Source organism: Rhagoletis pomonella, unplaced genomic scaffold, assembly GCF_013731165.1.
Source record: "Rhagoletis pomonella isolate Grant_MI unplaced genomic scaffold, Rhpom_1.0 Rhpom_scaffold_00006, whole genome shotgun sequence".
Classification (NCBI taxonomy): Eukaryota; Metazoa; Arthropoda; class Insecta; order Diptera; family Tephritidae; genus Rhagoletis; species Rhagoletis pomonella.
The window spans coordinates 71,847,432-71,856,482 of NW_023458560.1; the positions used below are offsets into that span (position 1 = coordinate 71,847,432).

General features: G+C 35.4%; 2 non-coding genes across 2 annotated transcripts; one reads left to right on the forward strand and one right to left on the reverse strand.

Annotated features, from left to right (window-relative positions):
* Positions 1-1,344: 1,344 nt before the first annotated feature.
* On the reverse strand, positions 1,345-1,417 carry Trnav-aac. The gene has a single exon. It is a non-coding gene; the product is annotated as a tRNA-Val (tRNA).
* Positions 1,418-8,287: 6,870 nt separating this feature from the next.
* Positions 8,288-8,360, forward strand: Trnav-aac. Its single transcript has one exon. It is a non-coding gene; the product is annotated as a tRNA-Val (tRNA).
* The last annotated feature ends 691 nt before the right edge of the window (positions 8,361-9,051 follow it).

The following is a 9,051-nucleotide window of genomic DNA, read 5'->3' on the forward strand; positions in this document are numbered from 1 at the left end:
ATCTAAATCGGAATGTGAATTTTTTTCATTTGCTTCAGCTATTTTTGTGACCTAAAGGTTGATAACATATTTCATTCAATTAGACAGGTGAATATAAATCGAAAAGAACAGGTTAGTTGCGGCGTTAAATTAATTTTACAGCGACCCTGATGGCAATCCGGAGACTTTCAACAAATTATGGTGTTTTCGTTGTTACCAAAAAATTTGGCCTTTTAATTACCCCTTTCTAGTTTCGTGTTTGATTCAAGATAAAGGCAAAAGGTTAGAAAATGTTGTGTTCGTTTCTTAAAATTTCACACTCTTGTAAGGCAAAAAGGCGCTATATCTGCCCTTTGAAGCTTTTTCAGAGGAGAGAAGTTGCCCTGAAAACCAGAGGGCAAAAACATGCCCTTTTACAGGGTTGAGTGTAACATCAAACACATTTTGCACCGTGAAAGGGTAACATTTTTTGGAAGAAACGAAATCACTATTAGTGTCGGCGTGACAGTGCACCATTAAGATGCCACTGTAATTTGGTAAACGTCACGACGAAAAGAACGTAGAAGGTTGAAAACGGGTAACTTGGCCTGAACGAACGAGCATGAATATTTTCCAGAGCGAGGAAAATGCATTTATGTATTTGGCGTTGACCATATGGAAATCTTTAAAAACACCACATGAAGAGAACTGTCAAACATGAGGATGACAGCTTAGTAGTTGGTGGTGTTTTATTTGGTGACATTCAGGGCCGTTGATTAAAATTGAAGGAAGTCTACCCTTAGGACGGAGATCCAAAGCATTTTTCAAAGATTGGATACCGCTGGTTGCTTGAGCTAAAGTTTGCGCGTAAGCAGTGGCCACCCTGAACCCCATCAGAAATTTGTTGTCAATATACATTAGGGTGTTAAAAAAAGTAAAGTCGGAATTTTAATGCTCTCACCCCCTAGAATTGTTCTATACCGAAAAAATTATACCCCTATTTTTTTATTTGAAAAATTTAGAGGTCACTAAAAGCGTTCAAAGTTTTCCATGTACATGTTGCCGAAAAGTTTCGAAAACCCGGCTACTTTTTGTTCAAAAAATATTCGTGGCTCTTCGCATTTTACTTCTATCTCAAAGAGATAAAAGAAAAAATAGTCGGTATTCCTTTCGGAAAATAATAAAAGTTAAATTATTCAAAGTAGCTATGTCCAAAACATATCCCGCGGGAAAAGATTTTTAAGGCTTTCCGAAGTTTTTATGTGAAAGTTTCCAGCGTATACGTATTAATAAAAATAAAAGGCTTTCTTTCTTTACTGACAATTTTTTTTTTAAGAAATAAAAAAGTAGAAGTGCTGAGGAGAATGGGTCCTTAAAATTATTACCTGTTTCCGCCCGGGATCGAACCGGGGGCCTTCCGCGTGTTAGGCGGATGTGATAACCACTACACCATGGAAACAGTTATTTTTAGGTGGAGGCTAATATGATCACGCCACAAATCAACTAAATACATATACATACATATATCTATGTACATACATATGTATCAGTGGTTGGGCCCTGTTGATAAAATTGAAAAGGCTGTGGATTGGTCCGAAGAAAAAATACCTAAGCGTAATAAATCGCGAGCTTCGAACATAAAATTTTCCATAAATAAAATTATGAACTGACACTATTGAACAATACTCGTTTGATTTTGGTTTATCATTCAATGCGAATCAAATTTTTTTTTTGTCCTTTTTTGATTTGCACCATTTCTTCAAGCGTCAATGAGCCAGCGAAAAGCTTACCCTATTGCAATGATGATAAAGTAAAAAATTAATTAAATTAAAATAGAAACACAAAAAAAAATTATGTAAGTATGTATGTACATATATTTTACGAAATATTGTACAAAATGCATTGGCAACAGCTACCTCAGCCACTCAAAGTGGAAGTTTGTGCTCAAGCTTCGGAAGTTTTTGTTTGTTGACGTCGAAATGCATTGATGCTGTGCAGTTGGTGTCAATGGGCGGCATAAAAGAATTTTGTTAGGGCCAATTTCACAATGCGTAGTTAACTCAGAATCGACAGTTAACTAGAGATTTTCAGTACAAAATTCTGTAGTTAACTACCGATTCTGAGTTAACTACGCATTGTGAAATTGGCCCTTAGGAGAGAAGACAAAAAATCAGAAAGAAGGGACAATGAAAAGATTTATAAAAATAACTGTCATTAGTTTGACCCTTGAGGCTGGATTCCTTTTGTTTTACGTAGCTTACCTTGTCGCCTGTGTCCTTGGCAGCTGACAATGGTATTTCAGGCGATACTACTCTAAGCAATGCTTTCAGTCGCGATGAGTGGCTTGCAGAAAAATGACTGACTCTAATAAACCCACTTTGACGTCAACCTATAACCGTTGACTAAAGTTTAATTCGAGCCAAACTCTGCACTGAACTGAAGACAGTTAAATGTGTGTCGACTGTACATAGGTAGTAAGAATAAAAAAAAATTTTAGCCCTCAGCCAAATTTAATCGTAAGTTGGTGATTTTTATTTTTTTTTTTGTTCATACGATAACCGTTATTTTCAGATTTAATGGTTAGAACGTAAACGAATTAAATCGGTCGGCGTAGTCTCCATTAAAACGAATAAAATAAACATCCAAAATAACAATTATTTAACGCAGGGACCATGATGGTTATAGTCTTTATATTAAAAATCATAATTTAAGCGTCAATTTTTGATTTTTATTTCAACAATCAAAAATAATCGTTTTTTTTTTGGATTTGTATTTTTTCATCGTAAAACTTAAAAATAAAAAAACAACAACTACATATTTTGAAAAGTTCTGGGAATAAATATTTTGATATTTAACGATTATTTTCGGGCCCTGAAACAACGATTATTTCTGACCGGAAAAAAATAAAAATCCCAATTTAACGATTATTTTTTGATCTAAAATAAAACAAAAAAAAACTATTTTGCAATGGTCTCAAAATAGAAATCTTAATATTCAGTAGTTATTTTCGGTATATGTCTTCTTCTATGTAAATAATACTGTCGTAGCTCCGTTATTTTTAAGTAAATTTTCTCAAAAACAACCATTTCACGTATTTTTTGCCTCCTTTGCAGACTACTCACCCGTAATCAACTCCTGCCATTCTATAAAATTAACGCACCAAGGCAACAGTACTCAATCAAAATGCGCCACGTGACCACCATGGTTTGCGTCAACAGTCTTAGCTTTTGGTCATCAGCTTCAGTCTTGGCTCCTTTGTTGTTGCTAAAAAAAGCAATTTGTGAAAAAACCTCTAAAATGTGCTATCACCACAGCGCACGCCTTTTTTCAGATGCAATTCTTTTCCAAAAAAAAAACGAAACTTTTATTCAATGGTTTTGTTATTTGTATTGCTTTTTTGTGGTTCTTTGTGTTTAGTTTTATTTTCTTCCAAACTCTCAAAAAAAAAAATTATAATAAAAAATTTGTTACGCGGCTGTAAAATGCGTGTTTATTTGTTTTGGTCCGTGCGACTTGCGTAAATATTGATGATTGCATTAGTTTTATTTGAAAAACAGATTTTCTTTCGGCGAATTGTGAGCGATCTCATTTGCTGGTTTATTAAAAGATTCAATTATAAAATAAAATAAAAATAGATGTGAGTGTTTAATTTGGAACGCATGCATACCTATACGAAATAATGCCGTTATTGAAAAGCAGCACCTTTCCATAAAGTGACTTAAGCCGAAAACTGGAAGCTAATGGTGCTGCTCAACGTTATTTTAGAGAGCCCTGTAAGTTTCGCAAAATTCAGGCATCGTAGCTTATAAACAGCTGCAGAAAGCCAAAGAGATCGTTCAGTGTCGATCGCCCTCTCGAAGATTTGGGTGTGGTGAACAGCTGGTCTATGGTACAATTACAGATCTAAATTCACACTGATAAGGATCATACACTCAGAAATTAGCGCAAGTGGGCAAGCTGTAGCTCTTCTTGTAGATTGGGAAAGCACACTTAAATGCCAAGCGTCCGGCATGAGTTCATATGAAAATTTTTTTCATAACAGCTGAGACCTTATAAGTTTAGTAAAACGTACGGCATCCGTTGAAGCATGTGGGCAACAAAAAAGGATTAAAATCTGTTAACAATGTCAAATGGCGTGTCAGCTTTGGTGACCTTTGCATCGGAAGAAATCTGAATTACGATTCCTTTAAGTTTGATTGAAATTAAACCATTAAACCTTCTCCTTCTTGTGAAGTTAAGAGTTTTAGTTTTCACCAAACCGAAGGAGTCATTGCATTGACACTTGTCAAGAGCTTCTTAAAAGTCAACAAAATGTTTAGACTACGGCAGAAATAGTATTTCATTAATGGCAAATGCATAAAAAGAAACTTTCTTAATCCTTTGAATGGCTAGGCTAGAATAAACATGAAATAATTTTTTTTAGGTAATATTCCTTTCAAGGATGACAAAAATTACAAACAAAAAAATTTGTTTGTTTTTTTTTTAGTTTATAATCGGCATTTAATCGGAGTGTAACGTCAAAGAGAGATTAAATTCAGTTTAATTCTACTTTTTCGTGGTAGTAAGTGATTAAAAAAGAAAAAGACGCTGCAAAACGAACGCAAAAATGGTTTTCTGACGTGTCCAACATAATGGACAAATTCAAGGAAAGGGTTAAATAACTGTGCAATTAACTCTCCTAAATAAAATTTCGTCTGAAAAACACTTCAATCAATCAAGAACTCATGATTTCTAGACTCCGAAGGGTATATGTAGCTGCGTTTGTGATTTCATACATAATTGATGACAACTGTTATGTTTATAACTAAATAAAACTATACATTTAACATTCAGATATTCACGTTTCGTTAGGCTGCTGAAGTTTAAAAAAAAGATCAAATGTTTATAAAATTTTGATTTTCCTTCATAGAAAATGCCTATCAAACCTCTATCCACCACAAAAGCAGCGATTGTAAGTTGTGTAAACATTCCTTGTTAGAGCAGCTAACTTTAAAATTTTAATTAAACGCAGTTGAAGTTCACAAATGCTACCTAAGGGCAAATAAGACGAGGTTTGACATGAAAACATGAATGACTGAATTTAATTAGGTACAAAGTGTTTAAATACCAAATAAGAATCGGATGTCAGAGTGCTGAAATAACTATTTATTTTTGTACTAACTACAACAGAAACGGTGGTGGGGTTAGGCATGATTCCGCTGATTTTATTTGCCTTGCCAGGGGCTGAGTATTCAAATATTATTCGAATCCTTTTTAGCGCAACATAAGTATACAATAAGATTGTGCGGGTATGTGTATGTGTTTATGACTGTCTGCCACATGCATGACAAAATAATTCGCCCACCGGCATTCGCATACATTACATACTCACAATTGTCATCAGCTGTTCTATGGAACAATTATGTTTTGGGGGTGTTAACTCTTTCGCCGAGAGGATTGCACCCACACACATAATGTAATAGCTCCGTCGCTTAGTTTTCACTTCAAACGCTTCAATTGTTTACTTTTGGCTTGTTACGAAAATTCTGCTGCAAGGAGTGACTCTTCGAATTCCTGCAGCTGCAACCCACACCCTTCGCTCTACGCACGCACCATACCCACCTCAATGACTCATTAACTAAGCAAAGTCACTTTGTTTACCTACTTACCAACAACGAATTCGAAGAGTCTTCGCAAAGTTAGCTTTGAAGTTTTTACTTTTGCAGCGGGAATTTTCCACTTATTTAGAGTATTTACACTTGCAGACAGGTTACGAGGACACAGTCGTACGCAATTTTCAAGAATTAAAGTTTCACACATACGAACACAACCAATTACATTGCATACACCTCCCCTCATATGAATCAACCAAATTGTTTTGTTTGCTCTCGAAACCTTTCGTCGCATTGATGATTGCGTCAACAAGACGCAACTTTTAACTCCTTTGCGGTTGCATCAGCTTGTTTTTTTCCAACCAATTTATTTTCTATTCAATTTTTCATTCATTCTTTCACGCATTTTCATTTCATTCCTTTCAAAAGGATTAACGCAAATTAGAAAAGCAAAGCATATGGTGCTGACAGTCGTCCTCTACAGCGCAGCGCAGCGCGGCGCAACGCCTTGATCATGTAAGTCAATAAATAATTCACTGCTGAGGAGGGGTGACTTTGCTGCTGCGCAACCATGTTAACACCCTGCAGCAAAAAGACATGGAGATCTGCGCTCAGCTGCATACATTTCGAAGTTTAATTGTAATCGGTTTGTTAAGTAGTTTCACGTGCGTGAGTTTAAAGTTCGAAGTGTTGTTAAGGGAGAAGAGTAACTGCAAAATGGAGTGAAGGAAAATCGAGCGCGTTGTAGTAAGGGAGTACAGAGTTCACTGCTACAAATCTTTTTTTAATTTTTTAATATAATTTATCTTTGTAACATTTGTCCACACAAGCTCTGGCAACTTGCCGCAAAAGGGCGGACCACGCCCACAACTCCGTTATTTCCGGAGTGAGAAGTCGCTTATCTGCACTTGATAGAAGAGAAAGAAGACTGTGGTTATGCTCATTCCCGGTTGCCCTAATGCTACCCGACACATAACAATCGTGTCGCTTCCGATTGTTTGTGTGGCAATTTCCAATTTCAACTTTGCCTATCATTCCCAAAGACAACGGCGGACGAGCCGGCTTCAGCAAAAGGTTTAAATGGTGCAAAGCTTGATCGTTGTAAACCTACTCTACCACGCCTTTACTAACTCAGGGACACGGCAGAATTTTGTCAGGCTTTTAAAGCGTTACAGGTGCCATCTGGTCCGAACCGTCACCTGCCAACGTGCATCGATATGAGGAGAGAAATGAAATGGGATTTACCCCAAGCAAGGCGTCGCAAGCAAAATCGCAATCGGGAATATAGAGAAGATCCTACTCTAGTTGTATAGATGAACCTGAGTTCCGCAGATACCTATGGAAATTACCCCCATTCTAATTTTTAGGAAAACCTACTTTTGGTGGCCCCCGGATGAGTGACCAAAGCGACTTTTAAGCCGCTACTTCCTTGAAAGACCGAGGCTGGCCATGATGCATTCAAGCCCCCTACTTAACGCCATTCAAGAGCCCTCTGTATGATGAAAACTCGGTTCGACCGAGAACATGTCTTATAGTGTATTCTCACTTCGCGGTTACCAAGCTTAAACAGTTTTGCCGTACAGATTGAGTGACAAAAGGGGATAGATCTTACTCTATCTACAACCTTACATACGAGATTTTGCATTTTCTTGATACGCAGTTTTGCGGTACTTTAAACGACGATATGTACATTAAGCTGGTCCGAAACATTTTCTTTTCAGGCTTTCTCAGAACTAAAGGATTTCAAAAATAAAGATTAAAAATTTTGCTGCGTCGCCGGGTCCTTGAAGTTTTCAATAAATATAACATGGGCCAATAAATTTTTGGGTCAAATTGCTATAAAATCTCGTTAAAAATAAAAATTATTTGATTCCATAAAAATATTCCCCTTCAAAGGTACTCGAAACAATACATTAAATTATGGTGCATACTTAACTTTAAAATTTTATTAACTATTTTTTTTTTTTTTAATTAGTCTTCATTAGTTCGTTACAACATCTCGCGGGTTGGAAAATAATAATTTGTGAAAGTTTTTAGTTAAATTTGATCATAGGTATATTCCTGGAAGATTTCTGAAAGGAAATATTTTTAATCGACCAAATAATTTTTAGTTTTAAAGATTTTATAACAATTCTACGTGAAAATGTATTTCCCTCATATACATATGTACATATCGTCACCTGAAATGCAAAAAGGCGTAACAAACATCGTCGCTGAAATTCAAGAAGTCATAACTAATAGAAAATTTAAAATTTACTTTTAGATTGATATGATGGATTTCATCGAATTACAACTCCCACATCATTTTATGAAAAAAAGTAAAATATTAGTAACGACTCTTTTCATTTCATTTATGATGTTGTTACGTCTTTTTGCATTTCAGGTGACGATATGTATGTATGTAAGATAGGACTATATGCCGTCCATTGTACTGAAACCCGCAGACTGTTGTATTCAAAATTTTTTAAAATGCCTGAAGAAAATTGCTGTTAGAATTTTTTTCACTCCTGTAAAATTTTTAAAAATCTGCTTAGCAACTTTTCACCCCAAGCTGGCGAAGTGCATAATTACATTCCTAGTTGCTATGCAAGTGAATAAATAAATCGCGCAATACATTTGTTTATAGTTAGAGCTGTTTACACACAAACGCACAAGCATAACAATAAAATTTGTGTTCTCCTCGTGGTGAATAACTATTCAACTGGTGAATTAGCGACTTTGGCAGTATTTCGCCAACTGTTTCCGTGGTGTAGTGGTTATCACATCCGCCTAACACGCGGAAGGCCCCCGGTTCGATCCCGGGCGGAAACAGAAAGTGAGTTTTTTGCTTTTTTATTATTTTTACTTCTTTAAACTTTATAAAATTTTTCTATTTAATCGATTTATTTTTTTCCTAATGTTTTTATTGGTTTGATTTTTTTAAATTGTCTTTATTTAATAAATTATTTAGTTGTTCTATTTTATATATTGCATATTTTATTTAAGCATGTTTTCATTTTAGTTTAATTGTTTTTCTATTTAATATATTTTAGAAAAATAAATATTCTTATTTTTTCTTATTTCATATCTCCTGTATAAATAATTTTTTTTTATACCCGAGCGCACTTGTGCACAAGGGTATATTAATTTTGTTCACATAACGGTTGTTTGTAACAGCCAAAACGAATCGAGATAGATATAGATATAGACAAATGTATACATAAATGCTCAGAATGAATAGAGAAATAGATTAAGCCATGTCTGTCTGTCCGTCCGTCTGTCCGTCTGTCCGTCTGTACGTCCGTCCGTGTACACGATAACTCGAGCAAAAATTGAGATATCTCAACAAATTTTGGTATGTAGGTTTCTGTTAATCCAAGGTAGGTTGGTATTGAAAATGGGCGAAATCGGACTGTAACCACGCCCACATCCCATATAACGGTAATTTTCAGAAATACGAAAACTGCGATATTTTAGTAACTACTGAAGATAATTCACTCAAAATTGATTTTTACAATAAATT